Consider the following 22097-nt stretch of genomic DNA (forward strand, 5'->3'; position numbering starts at 1 on the left):
AGATTATCAAAGTGTTCAAATGTTTCAGGGAGTATTGTTGGAACAAATCCTTCATACTTAACTGTGACATTTGCAAATAAATTCCTTTGCTTCTTGAAGTGCGCAGCTGACACCAATATTTCACATTGAGCAGCCTGCAAAACTGCACGCCATCACATAAGCAACCACCGATGAACAACAACAGAGCCACATGTTAAATGCTGCATTTGAGCCAGTGCCTTGTATGTGTACCTGTGTACCGGTGCGCCAAATGGACCAATCGCTGAGGTGACTTCCATTTTCTCCAATCACTGAAGAGGATTTTAACATTTGGCAAAAATGTGAATAACTTGAAAAGTTTACATGTTAGAAATACCAAAAGTCATAGCACATATCTCCTGAATGTGTTGAACAGTTTGATATTTGAATGGTTGAAGTGAGGCAAAAGGTGTAGGAGTAGAGTTTCAAACATTTTGCAGAAAAGACAATGGGGACGGGAACTTGATGAACCGGACACTGCAAACTAGTGCAGAGCTCTGAAACCCTTTTGAAGCAGTTTTCAGCTCATGATGAAAAAAACTGACCAATCGTAGAGCTAAATTTTTGCAACGTCTAATGCGCAGTGGGAAAGACTTTCATCCAATCACAAGGCCGAATTGATTTTTGCAAAATGTTAAATATCTCAAAAGATTTGAAATGACAAAAGTCATAGCACACTTCTCCTGAAGTAGCTGCAGGATTTGAGATGTGAATTATTGAGTGACCCGAATGGCGCAGGAGGAGTAGCGCCCCAAAGTCTGGCGGAATAATAATAAAGATGGCCGAACACGATCGTAATAATGTGAATGCCCATAAACAAGGCTGAATTAATCTTTGCAAAATGTGAAATATCTCAAAAACTACAAAGATTTGAAACGACAAAAGTTGTAGCAAACTTCTGCTGCAGGAGCTGCAGGATTTTGGATGTGAATGGATTAAGTGACTTGAACGGGGCAGGAGGATTAGCATGCCAAAGTTTGGCAGAATAATAATAATATAAAGGAAAGAAGAGGATCTCAATACTGTGAATGTCCTATGTAGTGTGTGTGTGTGTGTGTGTATATATATATATAAAAAAAAAAAAAAAAATATATATATATATATATATATATATATATATATATATATATATATAGATAGATAGATAGATAGATAGAAATCTATCTATCTCTCTACACACACACACACATATATATATATATATATATATATATATATATATATATATATAGATATATATATATATATATATATATATATATATATATATATATGTACATATATAGATATATAGATATATATATATATATATATATATATATATATATATATCTTTCACTTTTCCTATGAGGTGCTTTCTCTTCTTTCTCTTTCTGTCTTCTGTCCTCTCCGGTTCAGCAGTACAAACTCTACAATTCAAACAATAACGCTAAATAAAGAAAAAGAAAAATTCAGAAAGTCAAGGGGATCATTGTTTCTATAAAGCTTCCCTTAGTAAAGTAAATTTGCTCAGAACACAGCATCCAGACGATCATTCTGCTTGCCTAAATGCTGGACAAGACACCAAAAAAATAAAAAGTAAAAATAGCAAAAAACTGATTCTCCAATTTTAGAAAGGAAAAGATGTCCCCTCTCTAAAGATGTGGATCCCACAACTAGTAAATACACTTCACCTAGAGAAAATAAGATGCTATTTATGGCAATATAACTGAGTTTGAAAATATTTGGAAACTTCCTTCGAGACCATTGATTTGTGAAGTCAGGGGTAGGATTTGGGTGGGGGACATTGTTCTGTTCCAGTTTCTCGTCTGTTTAACGAAGATGTGGGTATGCATTCATTCTTTTGCCCATTACAATTATTTTCACTTTTTTCTCCCTTTGTGTATATGTGGGCATATATTGAACAAAGCCAAAGCTGCAAATGTAATGGAAAAACTTAATTTCAACTGCTTTAAATAAAAATATTTGAAAATATATCCTGATACTGTATCTTTTGTCTTCTGTTCAGAAAAATATCCATGGATTTTGCCCTTTCCTGTGTGAAAGGATGAAAATGGTGCATTAAAGAGTCAAAAACACAAGTTGGTCTTTACTTTCAAAATGTTAAAGTAAAAAAGAAAGAAAAAGTGTCCCAGATGGCTGCAATTCCCTGTATCTTTGTGGTGCACAACACTGAACATCTTTTAAGCATTCTCCAGACCTGTTCCCAGCACAGAACCTGGAAACTCACCTCAAAGTTTTACATGTCTGAGCTGAACAGCAGGGTTGGAACACTTCAAATTCTGCACCAGGGGTGTCAAGCCTTTGAGAACCTGGGCTTAGCTCTAATGTAAATTCATAAAGCAATTGAGCATCCCTCCCATCTACCCAGGGTAGGGCAGGTGGCTGTTCAGCTCAAGCCCAGGTGCTCCAGTCATAGGAGCTTCACGGTCCCATGCCGTCTTGCTGTTCCTAGCCGTGTGTTTCCAGGCATAAATGTCTGTCTCACCAGGTATCTAGAGCCACGCCCCCCCCCCACTGCTCCGATCAAGGGACTGCTGTCAGGCATGTCTCAGATTTGCCAGTAGTGTGAGTGAAGACCAAACTGTAAAATTCCCGTGTAAAACCCACTCTGGATTAAACACTTGTGGCTTTGAGGAAACTCTCCATTAAAAGTCTGCAATGGAGTGGTTAAAAAGTTGTCCCACTTCTAATACCATACATGAAGGTAAAAATCATGACACATGCAGGGCCAAGAGGTTAGTAAACTTGATTTTATTAAAAGCCTCACATTTTAGGGAATTATGAGCTGGAGTCGTCGGCCGTGGCGTTGCCACCAGAGCTGGAGTCGTCGGCCGTGGCGTTGCCACCAGAGCTGGAGTCGTCGGCCGTGGCGTTGCCACCAGAGCTGGAGTCGTCGGCCGTGGCGTTGCCACCAGAGCTGGAGTCGTCGGCCGTGGCGTTGCCACCAGAGCTGGAGTCGTCGGCCGTGGCGTTGCCACCAGAGCTGGAGTCGTCGGCCGTGGCGTTGCCACCAGAGCTGGAGTCGTCGGCCGTGGCGTTGCCACCAGAGCTGGAGTCGTCGGCCGTGGCGTTGCCACCAGAGCTGGAGTCGTCGGCCGTGGCGTTGCCACCAGAGCTGGAGTCGTCGGCCGTGGCGTTGCCACCAGAGCTGGAGTCGTCGGCCGTGGCGTTGCCACCAGAGCTGGAGTCGTCGGCCGTGGCGTTGCCACCAGAGCTGGAGTCGTCGGCCGGTTTAGCAACCATCACAAATGACACAGCGTGGTCATTTGACCCAAATCCAAGCGCCATCTCAGCTTCCACTTCATTGGCTTCCAATTGCACTGAAAGAAAACTCAGTAAGTTTCTGTGACTACACAGACTTTGGTTCCAGTTAATTGCAAATCTCCACCAGGAGACAGACCGCTTACCTTTACCAGGTGCCAGCAACTTGGAATTCACTGACTGAAGGAATGAAATGGTCTTCTTGAGGGAAATCTCATTTGGAGAAAAAGCTGCAAAGCAAGAGGCAGGAAGTTAAGCTACATAAAGAATATTCATAATCCAACATAAAGCCAATATACCAAACCTTGGCCAAGCTGACTGGTCAGGCCACACATAAGCAGAACCCGAACAATCCCCATTGTTCCACTCTCCAGCTAAAGATGCAAAAGCTCAACTGAAGTTTAAATACATCTCAGGCATCAGGTGTCACAGCTGATGCTCATCAGCTTTAATCTTTTCCAAATAGGTGCTCACTGACTGAATAGGCGCTAACTTCCTCTAACGATCATACTAATCAGCTTGCCACTTTCTAGATTTGCTTCTTACTCTACTTGTATTCTTTCACACAGCATGTTCTGCATAGAAGTCATTTTATTCCATGGTAGATGTTGAAACCATTTTAGATGAAATGGATGAAATAAATGCAATAAAATGAGAAAGGATTTTTATTTATAATGAGTTCAATTTAGAAGGAGGAGGGCAGTTGCGAGACATTTGCAAGACCAGTCCTGAGCAAACTGAAGGTAGTGTAGTTCTTCTTGTCTTCTGACAAGGTGACGTTACAGTCTGGACACATTCTGTAGCAAAGTTAAAAGACTGATTAAACATAAAAGTTGAGTTGAGCCCAAATCCCTCTCGATGTGAGGTGACCTCATTGTGACCCTCATTTATTCTTAGCAGGCGGTGGCGACACATCTCCACCTGAAACACATCTCATCCAACCCATTTAGAAATCACAACTTCTTGGATTTGAAAAATTCACTTCTAAATGTGAAGAAACTACAGCAGAGGATGATTAATGTTGTTAAACCTAAATCTCAGTTCATTTGGAAAACTGGCAGAGAGGAAGAATGACAGAGCTGATTATTTACATTTTCTAGTCAAACTCTATAAGTGTCAGATATAAAGCTGAATGTGAATTAATGATCAAACATTTTAGATTGACCCAGTGTTTGGATGGACAACCCTGTGTCCATTATTTGCTTCATACTTAAGCAGGAAGTTTGATTTTAAAATTAGGGTCATGACAGTTTTACGATTTGTTCCTTTTTGTCAAGCATCAGCTTAGGCACTGGGGGGAATGAGTGTGCACACGAGGGAAGTCAGTGAACAGGAAGTCATGTGGGCCCTTATTTATTTATTTTTTTTGTCTTTACCAGCCATGTTCCCCCTGTGGGAAGATGAAGCCATCAACTATCAGCAAAACCCAGTGCTCACAAGCTAAATCAGACACACAGGAAGAAAACCAGCCATTGTTAGTAAACTAACCTGCAGGCGACGCAGTGACTGTGTCACATGCAGAACATACAGAGTGGAACGTGTTCAGAGAAGAGTGATCGTGCCAATGTGGCCCTGCCCACATGCAGGCAAGAGGAAGGCCAGGAGAACCCCAAGGCTCGACTCTAATGATGTAAACCAAGTGAAGAATGGTTTTGTGGGGATCATTGAGAAGATATAATTAACTTTAGGTAGAACCATCATTTTAATGGAGGAAACTTTCCCCAGAAGTGATATGGGCAAGGAGTTCCACCATGATAGGTCATCCTCTACTGTTTGTAACAGTTGATCGTAATTTAACTTTACTAATTCTGTTAGTCTGGGGGAAATATTTATACCTAAGAACCTAGTGTTTCCTGACTGTATAATGGTATTAGATGTGTTTTTAAAGTCACAGTTAATGGGCATAACTGTAGTCTTTGACCAGTGAGTACAGTAGTCTGATATTGATGGGAATTAATTAATAAGTGTGATTGTCTGAGAAAGAGATGGCTTATGGCAGCTGCCAGGGGTTCAATAAAAATGGCAAAGAGTGATGGAGAAAGTGGACAGCCCTGTCTGGCGCCCCTCTCAAAGCAGAAGCTTGGAGAGCTAACTGTGGACTCCAGATTATGTAGAGTTGAATAATCTATTATGTTAATTAATCTGTGCATGTTAGTGTAGGAATGTCTACCTTTTACAAAGCCTGTTTGATTAGTGTGAATAATGGAAGGGTTTTTTTTTCTATCCTGTAGGCTAGAGTTTTGCTGATTATTTAGAGATCTACATTTATTCACGAAATTGGACGATAACTAGATGGATGTGTAGGGTCTTTTCATGGTTTTTATAGCACTGTAATATTAGCTAAATTCATATGCAGGAGTATTCTTTGTTTTGCTTTTATTTCTGAAACCATGTTGTAAAAGGTTGGAGCTAGTGTTGTCCAGAATTCTTTGTAAAATTCAGCTGGGTAACCACCTGGACCTGGTGCTTTATTATTTGGCATGTGCTGGAGAGCTTCATGGAGCTCATGAACTGAAATGGGTCAATCTAGAGCCATTTTATTTTCATGTTTTAATTTTGGGAGATTAATATCAGTAAGAAATTGATCGATATTCTCATCTGTTGGGTTTATCTGTGATTTATACAATGTTTTGAAAAATTCTTTGAAAGTATTGTTTATCTTGTCAGGATTGTGGCTGATATTTCCTTCTGAATCTTTTATAGAGGACATTGTTGTTTTCTTTTTGTTTGCTTTAAGTTGGTTAGCTAGGAACTTTCCAGATTGGTTGCCATGTTCAAAATTCTCCAGTCAATGTCTTTGCACCATAAATTGTGTTTTTTTAATCTATTATTTCATTAAGTTCTAATTTGCTTTTTTAATATGGTTCAGTGTGTGTTCTGCTGGGGAGACATGGTAAGCTTCCTCAAGTGATTTGATTCTGAGTTCTAAGTCTGATGTTCTCAAAGTTTCCTTCTTTTTCTTATGGGAAGAGCAGGATATTATTTTCCCACTCATAACTGCTTTTTCTGCTTCCCACAGAACACACGCTGAAGTTTCTGCCCTGTTATTGTTTTCCAGATATGAGGACCATTCTCTTTTGAAGTAACTGATAAACGAAGAATCTTTAAGTAATGATGTATTAAATCTCCAGTTTCTAGTGGCTGGCTTGCTGTTCTTACTTCTAAGGGTTAATGATACGGGTGCATGATCACTGGTGGTTATGGGATGGATCTTTATCTCTGATATGTCACTCATGAATGATCCGTTTCTTCCGGGAACTTCAGGTGAGTATGGATAAAGGTTTTCACTGTGGTTTCAGGGTCCTCCTCGGCCTGCTCTGGGATCCCCGAAAACACCAAATTCTCCCTCGTACTCCGAGTCTGCAGATCGATCACCATTTCTTTAATTCTTTTGTTTTAGTCCGAGAGCCAGGTCATTCTCTCGGTGAGGGTTTTTACCGACTCTCTGAGGCTGGCGTTCTCCGCAGCAAGCGCTTCCACTTGTCTCTGGCTAAATTCCAGCGAGTCACGGATGGCCTGGAACTCCTTGTGGAGGATTTCCAGGAGGCTCAGACGGGCGTCGAGGCTGGATAGTTTCATATATATGGAGATAAGAACGTCCGTTGAGTCTTCTCCAGGTGGTGAAATGGCTCTGGGTGAATCTGCGTCCTGTGGTCGCTTTGCCTTGGCTGAGGTGCTTGGAGTTGACGTCCGAGTCGACTTCCCCATGACGATTCTGTCGTAACACTGACTGTAAAGCATCAAATGCAGCATTTAACATGCAGCTCTGTTGTCTTTTGTGTACTGCTGCTTGTGTGATGGTGTGCAGTTTTGCAGGCTGATCAATGAGAGCTGTTGGTCTCTTCTGTGCACTTGCGGACTTCAAGGAGCAAAGGAATTTATTTGCAAATGTCACAGTTAAATATGAAGGATTTGTTCCACCAATGCTCTCTGCAACATTTGAACACCTTGATAAATCTCAAACACATTTATACACAACTTCACTGGAGTTGAGTTCAACTTTGCACATGTTTCTGCAATCCCGCTAGTTACACCCTGCTGGAGGCAAAAATAAAGGCATTCCCATCCCAATTGAAAAAAATTTCAACACTTTTTCCAAGGTGCAACTAAGAGTACTGATGGTATAGCGCGTAAGTCAGTGTGTTTCAATGCAGAAGGTCATATGTTCAGTCCTGATGTGGGGCAATTACAAAAAATGTCAGTTGTGCTTTTTTTTGTCAATTTCTTATAGTTATGCAATTTCATTTCAATCATTCAGCATTGTTCAATAAATGGGCATTCACATTAGCTATTATTTCAATAATTGCTGTTTCTAGTCATTATTTTCCTCATTTTGTGTGTTTCAGCCTGGCCAGTCTGGTCACCTTCAGGTTCACCAAATCAACTGACTGTGCATCTGGAAGCAGATGGAGTGTGAAATGTTTTTTTTGTTTTTTATCAGTTCAAAAGGATTTTGACAGTAATTTTCTTGGAAACTGACCTTTGTGATGTGACTGCCTGAAGCAAAAGGTTGAATGATAAAAGTAAAGAGTTTCATGCTTTGTGGATACCAAACAGTTAAAAAAAAAAAAACACAGAGTATAAAAGTTTGCTTTATGACTTTGTCCCCTTTGTAAAAGATTTCACGTAGTTTGAAAGTAGAGGTGACCTCCACACACCTCATTCTTTCATCTGAGGACGCGGATCGCTCACATTTTATGTACTGCATATATTCTACAACGTTTCATTGCAGTGGAGCTGCAGTATGACTGAAATAACCAATAAACTGTCTGAATTTATATAAGTCAGATCATGGATTTACAATCGATAAGAACTGGATCATTTGAACACAGTAGTTTGTTGTAGTGAACACATCGGTCAAATATAACTGATTGATTGACTGATTTTTTTTTTTTAATTAATTAATTAGTAACAAGAAAACGTATAAGTAAGGAACAATAGAACCATTACTTGCAGCCATGGTGTGGTAGAAAATCACATGTCCATTTATTTTTTTTACACAGAACACAACTGCCATGTTCCCCCTGTACAGACCAACCAGTCTGCTCAGCAGCACCTCCATATATAACAAGAGGCACCACACTCTCAGTTCAATAAGCCAATCACCACAGATCTCTGAAAAGAATCAATCAACAGAATTATTTAATAAATATAATTATATTTAAAACATCTCACATTCAATAATCCAGCAGATGAATTGATATTTCTCACAGGTTCACATTAAAATTTACACACCTCTGTGTTCATCTTTACAGGCCTACCACTAATCACTTCCAATCAGTTGTTCAATAAAAACAAGAGCCATCCATTCACACTCTGCAGAAGCATGGATTCTAGACAGGCTTTCTTAATGAAGAAAAGCTCTCAGAAGAGACCTTTTGGAGGGGAATGATTTACATTACTAAAAGTAGAAACAAGCAGAAGGATTGGTAGTTCAACAACAAGAAGTGCCACAAAACTTAGGGAGCTAGAGTTTCGTAACATCAAAAACCCGATCTATGATTGAGGAAATCTGCGCTATTATCTTGTCTGTCAAGCCACGAAGCCCTTAAGTGTTGCTTTTTTTAAAAGTAGGGTGATATGCCTGTGTTTCAGCAGAAATAACTGTGACCACAAAATATGGGGGTGAGACAAAAAAACAAAAATTTTATGTCTGGTTGTTAGAAAACAAAGGACATTCATGATGGTCACTGTTCATTTTTACCTGAGCAAAAAGGCCTTTTTTTTTTTTTTAATCAAGAATGCATGAAGTAACTTCTATGTCTGTTTGTTACTAACTAAATCAGCATAGTTAGTATCAGCTAAGGCTAAAAGAAATTACTGCTAGTGTGCTGCGATGTCTTCTGGTGGTGTAGTGGTTTGGTTTAATGAAAGGGCTGTGGTTTGGAGGGTGACAGGTTTAATTTCTGGTACTGCATCATGTACATAACAGCACTTCTTCTCTTTATGCTTATGCTCAGAAAACAATGGTTTCAAGCTTCCACATTTGTTGTGCTACGTCACCCATTCAAATATTAAACTCTTCAGCTCATTCTGAGACATGTACCTTTGCACTATTCATAACTATGTTTAGCTTTTTCACAGAAGGTTAACTCAACCTTTTAGCAATCCTGCTGATACACGCTGATGGAAGTTCTAAAACAGCCTTTTTATGTCAATAGCAAAACTTTTCAGTAGTTCTGCCTGTACCTTGAACATCCTCTTTTCAATAGAAAGGTTTTACCTTTTCACACACATGTATATCTGGGCAAAATGGTGGCCTAGTGGTTATGAGATCTAATTAACCTCCTCTGCTTTGAGTTGCAGTGATCAACCTAACCGGGTGTGATTGGGATATGGTTTTGGATAAGTGTGGCAAGTTTGAAGTTTCTGGGTCAAAGGGGGACTTCATTAGGACTTTCCTTTGGATCACTGGCCCAAAAGAGATGGCATCTCCTTTCTGTAATATCTCAACAATGTTCTGCGGTTGCTGCAACAAAGAAGGGGGGCTTCACTAGGCCTGAAAAGCTTTCAGAACAGCAAAAACAAATATTTTTTTGAATTTGTCAGCATTAACCTAGAGCCACCAGACCAACAGGGTGTCATTGGGATATTGACTTGTATACAGTTTGATGTATTTGGGTGTTGAAATAAAAAGTTGCTCAGACTGTCGTCAGGAAAGACAAACTAGTAGAATCTTTGAAAAAATGATAAGTTCATATCAGCAGGATGACGGAATAGAAACCGAGAATAGAATGGACCCTCTTTCATAACTTATGCATACATCACTCACTCATATCTTGCAATGGTGCCCAGAAGAGTTTTTTGCATTGTATTTTCCAGTAGCACAGACATTATTTTTTCAATTTTTGGCAAAATGGCTTACATGAAAGCAGATTTGAAAAAGCTGAGGAACACAGAATTATTAGACATCGACAAAGGTTATTATAACCCGCTTAAGAAGCCAGATAAAAAATCGATTCATTTACATAACCGCTTAGTCCAATTCAGCATCAAGGGGAAGCTGGAGGAGAAGGAATCCAGCAATCATTGGGAAAGAGGCAAGGTTCACCCATGACAGGTTGCCAGTCCATCACAGTCCTCTAAAACATAATTACTCACAATTTTCTGGGGTAAACCATCTGTCTTTAAAGAGCCATCTTTGGTATATCATACAATGACTGATGATAATCTCCATGATGTGCCAAATGTCAGATTTGTGCAAATAAACACTTATTTCGGATGTAATGAAACATTCAACACTTTTACTTCATCTGGGATGTCAGATGCCTTACCTTTCTCTGATTTTAATAAAGAATCCTGTGTATCCTGTGTCAACATATCACCAGAAATGGCAAATGTTGGTCACTCTGGAAATTTATCAGAAACGGTCCAGATTCTTCCAAGACAGAAATACTCTCTACAGATTTGTCAGGATTCTGTCACTTTTCAGTATCTTAACCCAATCATATTCAGAGTTCATATGTGACAAGAATCAGGCACACATGGTACCCAAACACAATATATGTCCTCTCACAGGACTTCCGTTTCTGGTCATGAGAGTATAAAACATGCTCGTGCTAAGCTCCAGCAGCTATTTGTTAAAATTCTGATTTTCAGCCAACCGGGCAATACGTTTTTCTTTTAAATCTAAACAATAAGGTGCACTGCTTCTGGCGTCAAAATATCTCAGAAAATTCCACCAAAGAAGGAAAGCGTGACAAAGCTGGCGGGGGCCGGAGAATCAGGCCTTAGTGAATCCTTGGACTCAAGTCTCGACTGCCCCACTGAAAAGTTCCACACCGCTGGCAACCAAGAAGTACTGGATGTTATTGGTGCGTTGCGCTCTGAGCTGACAGAGATGAAAGCAGACATTTGTAACTCACTTCGGGGTGAAATTGTTGCCCTAAGAGCAAAGAATACTGCTGCTATTTACAGTTTGGAAAACCAGATTGCGATACAAAATGAAAAGTTGGAGGATATAGCAGACTCGGCTAATGCTACATCTAACACCGTAGCGGACCTAGAGGGCAAAGTCAAGCGTCTGACGAGCCAAGTTGAACAACTCACGGAGAAGTGCACGGATCTTGAGGGACGCTCAAAGAGGATGAATATTCGAAACGCCAGAGTGAATGAAGGGAAAGAGAATGGAAAGTGTGTGAGTGACTTTATGAGTGCGCTCTAGAAATGATGGCCCCCTGAGACATTTCATTGCCAGGGTCCACTACAGTCACACTTTGGATGAGATATTGCGGAAAGTTATGGCCAAGAGAAATCTGATGTTTGAGGGGGACCGCATCCAGATATTCCGAGACCTTCCACAGGCAGTGGTAAAGCATCCTGCTGCATTTACCCCAGCAAGAAACCTGCTGCGTGACAAACCAGGAGTGAAATTTGGTCTAATGTATCTTACTAAGCTGAGAGTGACCCAAAACAACAAGGAAGTTGTGTTTACGGATCCTGCTGCTGCTCGTCGCTTTGCGCTGGAGAACTTTGGACCCTAAATTGGACCTTGATATGTGGACGTCTGTGACTATCCAGCCTGAGGATTTGACCTACAGACTTTTTTCTTTATTCTTGAGGGCTTGGCGTGGTTAAGGTATTAAACGCACAATCACTTATTTCTGCTTTTATTTTTATTTTGCTATGGTCCGTGGACAGATGCTAAGATACACCTGCTTTGCTTACACATAACTAGACAGCTGTGAGGCATGTTTGGTAGGGAGTTTGAGATTAGGTACTTTCTTGGAGCCTTTGGTGTGGAGGCTATGTTCCTGCATTCAAGTTTTGTTTTTTGTTTTTGTTGTGGGGGTTTGCTCAGGTGGGGATTGGGAGGATGACTGCAAAATTACCTCATTTACATGTAAGAATTTGTATTGTCAGGACTAGACTCGAGGTGTTGAGGGGATCCGGCTCGGTGGCCTCAGGATTGGGTCTCTACTTTTTGCAGATGACGTGGTCCTGTTAGCTTCATCTGGTCAGGATCTCCAGCTCTCACTTGAGCGATTTGCTGCCGAGTGTGAAGCGGCCGGGATGGGAATCAGCACCTCCAAATCTGAGACCATGGTCCTCAGCCGGAATAGGGTGGTTTGCCCTCTCCGGGTCGGGAGTCAGGTCCTGCCTCAAGTCGAGGAGTTTAAATATCTCGGGGTCTTGTTCACGAGTGAGGGAAGGATGGAGCGCGAGATCAACAGATGGATCGGTGCGGCATCTGCAGTTATGCGGACTCTGCGCCGGTCTGTCATGGTGAAGAAGGAGCTGAGCCAGAAGGTGAAGCTCTCGATTTATCAGTCGATCTACGTTTCTACCCTCACCTATGGTCATGAGCTGTGGGTCATGACCGAAAGAACAAGATCTCGTATACAGGCGGCTGAAATGAGTTTCCTCCGCAGGGTGGCTGGGCTCTCCCTTAGAGATAGAGTGAGGAGCTCAGTCATCCGGGAGGAGCTCAGAGTAGAGCAGCTGCTCCTCCGCATCAAGAGGAACCAGTTGAGGTGGCTCGGGCAACTGGTTAGGATGCCTCCTGGACGCCTCCCTGGTGAGGTGTTCCAGGCACGTCCCTCTGGGAGGACACCCCGGAGAAGACCCAGGACGTGCAGGCACCAAGCTGGGGGCTGATTAGAATATCCACACCTGCTCGGCGCCTCTCACCATGAGCAACTCTAGAGTGGAAGAAAGTCCAGCCCCTTTCGAGGGTACTGGTTCCAGAGCCTAAGCCATGCGTCGAGGTGAGTCCAACTATATCTAGCCGGAACCGCTCAACCTCGCGCACAAGCTCAGGCTCCTTCCCCAGCAGAGAGGTGACGTTCCACGTCCCCAGAGCCAGCTTCTGCAGCCGGGGATCGGACCGCCAGGGTCCCCGCCTCTTGCTGCCGCCCAGCTCACATTGCACCCAACCCCTACGGCTCCTCCCGCAGAAGGTGAGCCCACGGGAGGTGGGGCCCATGTAACCCTTTCTAGCTGAGCCCGACCGGGCCACCAGACGCTCGCTCTCGAACCCCACTTCCAAGCCTGGCTCCAGAGGGGGGTCCCGGTAACCGGCGTCCAGGCAAGGAAACATTCATGCCCACACTCTCAAAAATAGAGGTACAAGATAAGGACATTTGTGTACCTATAGGTACATTTTAAAGAAATGTTCTCTCAAAAGTACAATACTGGTCTTTAAGAGACCAGAAGCACACCTTCAGAGTACGAAAAAGGGTTCAAAGTGACATAAAGTACAAATTTGTACCATTTCGACCATAAGGGTACCTGCAGCATTGAAAAATGTAATGTTAATGGCTGTAATGTTACAAACTAGAGGAGAGTTGAGTGATGACAGTAGTACTACTTAACAGTCATTTACTACACCAGACAATGGAGGTCAGATGCTGCAAACTAAGTGTATGTCTGGTCAGTATTTTGAGTTTTTGAAGATTATTTCTAGATTAAAGATAAGATAATATTGCTAAGTTGCATGGACCAGGCCTAATCCTGTGAAAACATAAAAAAACATAACTTGATAAGGTACAAAAATAGACCAGAACTGAAGGGTACAGAAATGTCTCTCAAAAGAGTACACCCCCAGTGACAAGCATTTGTACCTTTTTAGGTACAAGCTGCTACCTCTATTTTTGAGTGTGCAGGTTGGTCGTCGTCATAGAGGTCTATTAGCCGTGCTTGGTCTGGTCCCTCCCCTAGACACCCCTAGGATCTTCGGGACGAACTAACCCCTCCACCACGATAAGGTGACGGCTCAGGGAGGGGGGCAATAAACGCAGATCTCAAAATAATCAGCAAATCTCTAGCCAGAAGGATAGAAAAAAAAACACTTTCATTGTTAACCCTGATCAAACAGGCTTTATAAAAGGTAGACATTCCTACACTAACATGTGCAGATTAATTAACATAAAAGGTTATTGCACTCTACACAATCTTCAAAAGCATTAACATCAGTGCCAATTTAACGGCTTGGTGGGAATTTATGAAAGTAACCAAGTCTGCACTTATTCCATGTAAACCCACACTCATCTGTAACAATCCCAACATCCTGCAAAACAGAAAAATGTTAAACTTCCCTCAGTGGAAGAATAAAGGAGTAAAGCAGTTAGAACATATAATAGAAAATGGAAACTTTTTGCCATTTGATGCAATTTCTTCACAATATGAATTCAGCAGCACCAAATTCTTAGAATACCACCAAATTAAATCTATTATAGGTAAGAAATACACCACTGATAAACTAAACTTACAGCTACCTATCAGTGCTGCAGAATTCTTAAATCTCAAGGCACCGAAGCTACTATCCAAAATATACAGATTACTATCGAAGCTAGAAGATTCCATCTCTCTCCCAACTTCTAAATGGGAAGCAGACATATCCAGTAACTTCAATCAAAATGAATGGTCACAAATCTGCTCAAACACATTCAAAATAACTAAGAATTCAAACATGCAAATAATAGAATACAAAATTTTGCATAGAACTCATTATACAGGACACAGGATTTTCAAGATGGGTCTGTCACAATCACATACCTGTTCACACTGTACTGACAACACAATTGACAGCTACTACCATGCCTTATGGTCTTGTCCACCTGTCCAGAGATTCTGGCTTCAGGTATGTAAAGATCTTTCAAACTGGTTTAATGTAATATCCCTGCAAACCCCACAATGTGAATACTGGGTCACTTGGGTGAAAATAACATTGGGTTTAATTTTGCAAATCCAATCCTCAGTAGCCTGTGCATCGCAAAGAAAACTATCCTTGTGAACTGGAAATGCAAACAGAATCTGTGTATCCCGCAGTTTAGAAATATGGTATTTGATTGGGCTGACCTGGATTTGCCACTGCAGTGAGGGGCCGGTCTGTGCCCTGGTCCCCAGCGGAGGGGCCCGGGACCAAGATAGTTGAGGATGGGGGTGCCTGTGTGTGTATGGAGGAGTGTAATGGTACATGAATGAATTGGGGGGGTAGGGCTGCGTGTATGAGGGAGTGTGTTGGGGCAATTGGTTGGTTTTTGCATAATGAGCTGAAAACAGCTTCAATGGGGGTTCAGAGCTCTACACTGGTTTGCGGTGTGTGGTTCATCTCAGCCCTGGTCTCCATTGCCTTTCCTGCAAAATGTTTGAAATGCTACTCCTCCTACACCTTTTGTCTCACTTCAACCATTCAAGTATCAAACTCGTCCACTTATTCGGGAGATTTGTGCTGATACTTTTGGTCTTTGTAACATGTAAACTTTTCAAGTTATTCAAGTTGTTAACCAGCAACCCCCCTCCCTTTGTGTTTGTTGACTAGGAGTCAAAGGCTTGCTAAAAATTTACTGGCATTGAAATGCTTCCAGGGTCACTAATACCTGGTGGTTAAACAGATGGAGTGAATTAAATGCAGATTATGAAAATTCTTTACGTAGATTAACTTCCTGCCTCTTGCATTGCAGACATAATTATATGTCAGTTGTTGCACACAGAGTGCTGTATACTGTTCCATCAAAGTGTTTAGCTGTGAGGAAAATGGTTGAAGTGTGGGTAGTCTGCATCAACAAGATATATAAGAATATGTACAATGTCTATCTTCAGAGACTGCACAAATAATACAAAGTGATTGTTTCAAGTTGAAAAATAAACTTTGTAATAAATAAAATGACAGTTGTTGTTACAATGCTTCAAATGAAACAAAGTTGTTCACGTTTAACCATAAAGCCTTTAACTGATTACACAGGCAATTTTAAATGGTGTTCTGCAATTATTTTCTGCATTGATTAATGCAGTTTAACAACTGACTTTCTGAATTTTAGTTGTTTTTACAAACTATGTGAAACTATCTTTGGTTTCTTGACAGCAGTTGAAGCTTTAACCTCTTTTTGAAATTCTGCTAATTACACACTGATGGACAAGGCCTTCCCATTCCAATGACAAAAACAATATTATCCCTTCTGTCAGGGTTGTGATAAGAGCTGCTGTGGTGTAGGGGTAAAATAAGTTACCTTCTGTTCATGAAGGTCATGGCTTCAAATTCCAGTACCAGATCTAAAAAAATCATGTTAAGTGGTTCTCCTAATGCTTATTCCCAGCAACAGAATAAACTTCATTTGTTTACCATGTAAATCTTAAGCTCTTCTTCCAATATCTCACTGAAGGAGGTTTAGAAAAAAAACACTTCAATCCCAAAGGAAAAATAAACTTCACAATTTTGCCAGGGTGTAGAGCTGTGTTCATGTAGTGACTAAAGGAATGAGCTCTTGTGCACGTTTGTGGGTTTCAAACGGTTTGTGGGGTGATGGTTGACAAAAAGAAAGAACTAAGAAAACTATTATTACCCTGATGTAAAACAAAATGAACTTCCTGCTTAAGTATGAAGCAAATAATGTTCATGTCCATCCAATAACTGGGTCCATCCAAAATGTTTGATCATTAATTCACATTCGGCTTAAAATCTGACACTTATAGAGTTTGACGAGAAAATGTAAATAATCAGCTCTGTCATTCTTCCTCTCTGCCAGTTTTCCAAATGGACTGCTGTAGTTTCTTCACATTTAGAAGTGAATTTTTCAAATCCAAGAAGTTGTGAGTTTTCAAATGGGTTGGATGAGATGTGTTTCAGGTGGAGATGTGTCGCCACCGCCTGCTAAGAATAAATGAGGGTCACAATGAGGTCACCTCACATCGAGAGGGATTTGGGCTCAACTCAACTTTTATGTTTAATCAGTCTTTTAACTTTGCTACAGAATGTGTCCAGACTGTAACGTCACCTTGTCAGAAGACAAGAAGAACTACACTACCTTCAGTTTGCTCAGGACTGGTCTTGCAAATGTCTTGCAACTGCCCTCCTCCTTCTAAATTGAACTCATTATAAATAAAAATCCTTTCTCATTTTATTGCTTTTATTTCATCCATTTCATCTAAAATGGTTTCAACATCTACCATGGAATAAAATGACTTCTATGCAGAACATGCTGTGTGAAAGAATACAAGTAGAGTAAGAAGCAAATCTAGAAAGTGGCAAGCTGATTAGTATGATCGTTAGAGGAAGTTAGCGCCTATTCAGTCAGTGAGCACCTATTTGGAAAAGATTAAAGCTGATGAGCATCAGCTGTGACACCTGATGCCTGAGATGTATTTAAACTTCAGTTGAGCTTTTGCATCTTTAGCTGGAGAGTGGAACAATGGGGATTGTTCGGGTTCTGCTTATGTGTGTCCTGACCAGTCAGCTTGGCCAAGGTTTGGTATATTGGCTTTATGTTGGATTATGAATATTCTTTATGTAGCTTAACTTCCTGCCTCTTGCTTTGCAGCTTTTTCTCCAAATGAGATTTCCCTCAAGAAGACCATTTCATTCCTTCAGTCACTGAATTCCAAGTTGCTGGGACCTGGTAAAGGTAAGCAGTCTGTCTCCTGGTGGAGATTTGCAATTAACTGGAACCAAAGTCTGTGTAGTCTCAGAAACTTACTGAGTTTTCTTTCAGTGCAATTGGAAGCCAATGAAGTGGAAGCTGAGATGGCGCTTGGATTTGGGTCAAATGACCACGCTGTGTCATTTGTGATGGTTGCTAAACCGGCCACGGCCGACGACTCCAGCTCTGGTGGCAACGCCACGGCCGACGACTCCAGCTCTGGTGGCAACGCCACGGCCGACGACTCCAGCTCTGGTGGCAACGCCACGGCCGACGACTCCAGCTCTGGTGGCAACGCCACGGCCGACGACTCCAGCTCTGGTGGCAACGCCACGGCCGACGACTCCAGCTCTGGTGGCAACGCCACGGCCGACGACTCCAGCTCTGGTGGCAACGCCACGGCCGACGACTCCAGCTCTGGTGGCAACGCCACGGCCGACGACTCCAGCTCTGGTGGCAACGCCACGGCCGACGACTCCAGCTCTGGTGGCAACGCCACGGCCGACGACTCCAGCTCTGGTGGCAACGCCACGGCCGACGACTCCAGCTCTGGTGGCAACGCCACGGCCGACGACTCCAGCTCTGGTGGCAACGCCACGGCCGACGACTCCAGCTCTGGTGGCAACGCCACGGCCGACGACTCCAGCTCTGGTGGCAACGCCACGGCCGACGACTCCAGCTCTGGTGGCAACGCCACGGCCGACGACTCCAGCTCTGGTGGCAACGCCACGGCCGACGACTCCAGCTCTGGTGGCAACGCCACGGCCGACGACTCCAGCTCTGGTGGCAACGCCACGGCCGACGACTCCAGCTCTGGTGGCAACGCCACGGCCGACGACTCCAGCTCTGGTGGCAACGCCACGGCCGACGACTCCAGCTCTGGTGGCAACGCCACGGCCGACGACTCCAGCTCTGGTGGCAACGCCACGGCCGACGACTCCAGCTCTGGTGGCAACGCCACGGCCGACGACTCCAGCTCTGGTGGCAACGCCACGGCCGACGACTCCAGCTCTGGTGGCAACGCCACGGCCGACGACTCCAGCTCTGGTGGCAACGCCACGGCCGACGACTCCAGCTCTGGTGGCAACGCCACGGCCGACGACTCCAGCTCTGGTGGCAACGCCACGGCCGACGACTCCAGCTCTGGTGGCAACGCCACGGCCGACGACTCCAGCTCTGGTGGCAACGCCACGGCCGACGACTCCAGCTCTGGTGGCAACGCCACGGCCGACGACTCCAGCTCTGGTGGCAACGCCACGGCCGACGACTCCAGCTCTGGTGGCAACGCCACGGCCGACGACTCCAGCTCTGGTGGCAACGCCACGGCCGACGACTCCAGCTCTGGTGGCAACGCCACGGCCGACGACTCCAGCTCTGGTGGCAACGCCACGGCCGACGACTCCAGCTCTGGTGGCAACGCCACGGCCGACGACTCCAGCTCTGGTGGCAACGCCACGGCCGACGACTCCAGCTCTGGTGGCAACGCCACGGCCGACGACTCCAGCTCTGGTGGCAACGCCACGGCCGACGACTCCAGCTCTGGTGGCAACGCCACGGCCGACGACTCCAGCTCTGGTGGCAACGCCACGGCCGACGACTCCAGCTCTGGTGGCAACGCCACGGCCGACGACTCCAGCTCTGGTGGCAACGCCACGGCCGACGACTCCAGCTCTGGTGGCAACGCCACGGCCGACGACTCCAGCTCTGGTGGCAACGCCACGGCCGACGACTCCAGCTCTGGTGGCAACGCCACGGCCGACGACTCCAGCTCTGGTGGCAACGCCACGGCCGACGACTCCAGCTCTGGTGGCAACGCCACGGCCGACGACTCCAGCTCTGGTGGCAACGCCACGGCCGACGACTCCAGCTCTGGTGGCAACGCCACGGCCGACGACTCCAGCTCTGGTGGCAACGCCACGGCCGACGACTCCAGCTCTGGTGGCAACGCCACGGCCGACGACTCCAGCTCATAATTCCCTAAAATGTGAGGCTTTTAATAAAATCAAGTTTACTAACCTCTTGGCCCTGCATGTGTCATGATTTTTACCTTCATGTATGGTATTAGAAGTGGGACAACTTTTTAACCACTCCATTGCAGACTTTTAATGGAGAGTTTCCTCAAAGCCACAAGTGTTTAATCCAGAGTGGGTTTTACACGGGAATTTTACAGTTTGGTCTTCACTCACACTACTGGCAAATCTGAGACATGCCTGACAGCAGTCCCTTGATCGGAGCAGTGGGGGGGGGGCGTGGCTCTAGATACCTGGTGAGACAGACATTTATGCCTGGAAACACACGGCTAGGAACAGCAAGACGGCATGGGACCGTGAAGCTCCTATGACTGGAGCACCTGGGCTTGAGCTGAACAGCCACCTGCCCTACCCTGGGTAGATGGGAGGGATGCTCAATTGCTTTATGAATTTACATTAGAGCTAAGCCCAGGTTGTTCTCAAAGGCTTGACACCCCTGGTGCAGAATTTGAAGTGTTCCAACCCTGCTGTTCAGCTCAGACATGTAAAACTTTGAGGTGAGTTTCCAGGTTCTGTGCTGGGAACAGGTCTGGAGAATGCTTAAAAGATGTTCAGTGTTGTGCACCACAAAGATACAGGGAATTGCAGCCATCTGGGACACTTTTTCTTTCTTTTTTACTTTAACATTTTGAAAGTAAAGACCAACTTGTGTTTTTGACTCTTTAATGCACCATTTTCATCCTTTCACACAGGAAAGGGCAAAATCCATGGATATTTTTCTGAACAGAAGACAAAAGATACAGTATCAGGATATATTTTCAAATATTTTTATTTAAAGCAGTTGAAATTAAGTTTTTCCATTACATTTGCAGCTTTGGCTTTGTTCAATATATGCCCACATATACACAAAGGGAGAAAAAAGTGAAAATAATTGTAATGGGCAAAAGAATGAATGCATACCCACATCTTCGTTAAACAGACGAGAAACTGGAACAGAACAATGTCCCCCACCCAAATCCTACCCCTGACTTCACAAATCAATGGTCTCGAAGGAAGTTTCCAAATATTTTCAAACTCAGTTATATTGCCATAAATAGCATCTTATTTTCTCTAGGTGAAGTGTATTTACTAGTTGTGGGATCCACATCTTTAGAGAGGGGACATCTTTTCCTTTCTAAAATTGGAGAATCAGTTTTTTGCTATTTTTACTTTTTATTTTTTTGGTGTCTTGTCCAGCATTTAGGCAAGCAGAATGATCGTCTGGATGCTGTGTTCTGAGCAAATTTACTTTACTAAGGGAAGCTTTATAGAAACAATGATCCCCTTGACTTTCTGAATTTTTCTTTTTCTTTATTTAGCGTTATTGTTTGAATTGTAGAGTTTGTACTGCTGAACCGGAGAGGACAGAAGACAGAAAGAGAAAGAAGAGAAAGCACCTCATCGGGAAAGTGAAAGAGATAAAGAAGATATATATAAATATATATATATATATATATATATATATATACATACATATACAAATATACATACACACACACACAGAAAGAAGAGAAAACACATACACTGGACGGGCGGCAGAAGGAGAGACAGACCAGGAACCCACTGCCCCCGCACCCCCAGAAGAAGCCCCCACCAAGAGACACGTTGCATTCACTCCTCCTCTATACACCAATTCATTCACACAATCCTCACCATCAGCCTGGTATTCACACACATCTACACACAGACACACCTACAGACACACATACACACCCATTCTGACACATACAGGCCCAAACATTTAGTCCACCCTCCAAAACCCCTACAGCCCTCTCACACCCCTGCCCACCAAAAAACACCCCTTCCCATTCTACCTACCGAAGAACAAATCACCACAACTCCCCGCCTCTCTCACTTAAGTCCTACCCCCTTCTTCAATAACCCACACACTCATGTACTATCACATTCCCCCAAAACCTCCACCCCTACACATGCATGCCCTAACACACTCCCCCTTACACACAACCCTACCCCCCACACACTCATGCTTCACGACACTCCCCATAAAACCCCCATGTTCATGTACCATTACTTTCCCTATACACACTCCATACACACACAGGCACCCTCCATCCTCAACTATCTTGGTCTCGGGCCCCTCTGCTGGGCACCAGGGCATGGACCTGCCCGGCAGTGGAGGCCAACCCTCCACCCCCGAGAGGCAGGGGACAGCCCCGGGCACCGGAGCCCAGGACCTGCAACAAGCCCACCCCACAGTGGCACGGCCACCAGCCACGGAGCCAATACCAGCCGATCCATCCCCCGCCAGCGACCTCGCCCCACCGCCACAAGGCAACTCCAACCACTGACCCACCCAAGGCCTTCCGCCAGGTCTGGAAACCTAGCCCCCCCAGCAATGAAGCAGCCAAGATCCATGCCCAGGGGTCCATCCCAGACCCACAGCCGTATGAGCCCCCCAACCAGTCCCCGACCCAGAGCGAAACGAGGT

This window comes from Telmatherina bonti, assembly GCF_933228915.1.
Source record: "Telmatherina bonti genome assembly, chromosome: 9".
In the NCBI taxonomy this organism is placed as follows: Eukaryota; Metazoa; Chordata; class Actinopteri; order Atheriniformes; family Telmatherinidae; genus Telmatherina; species Telmatherina bonti.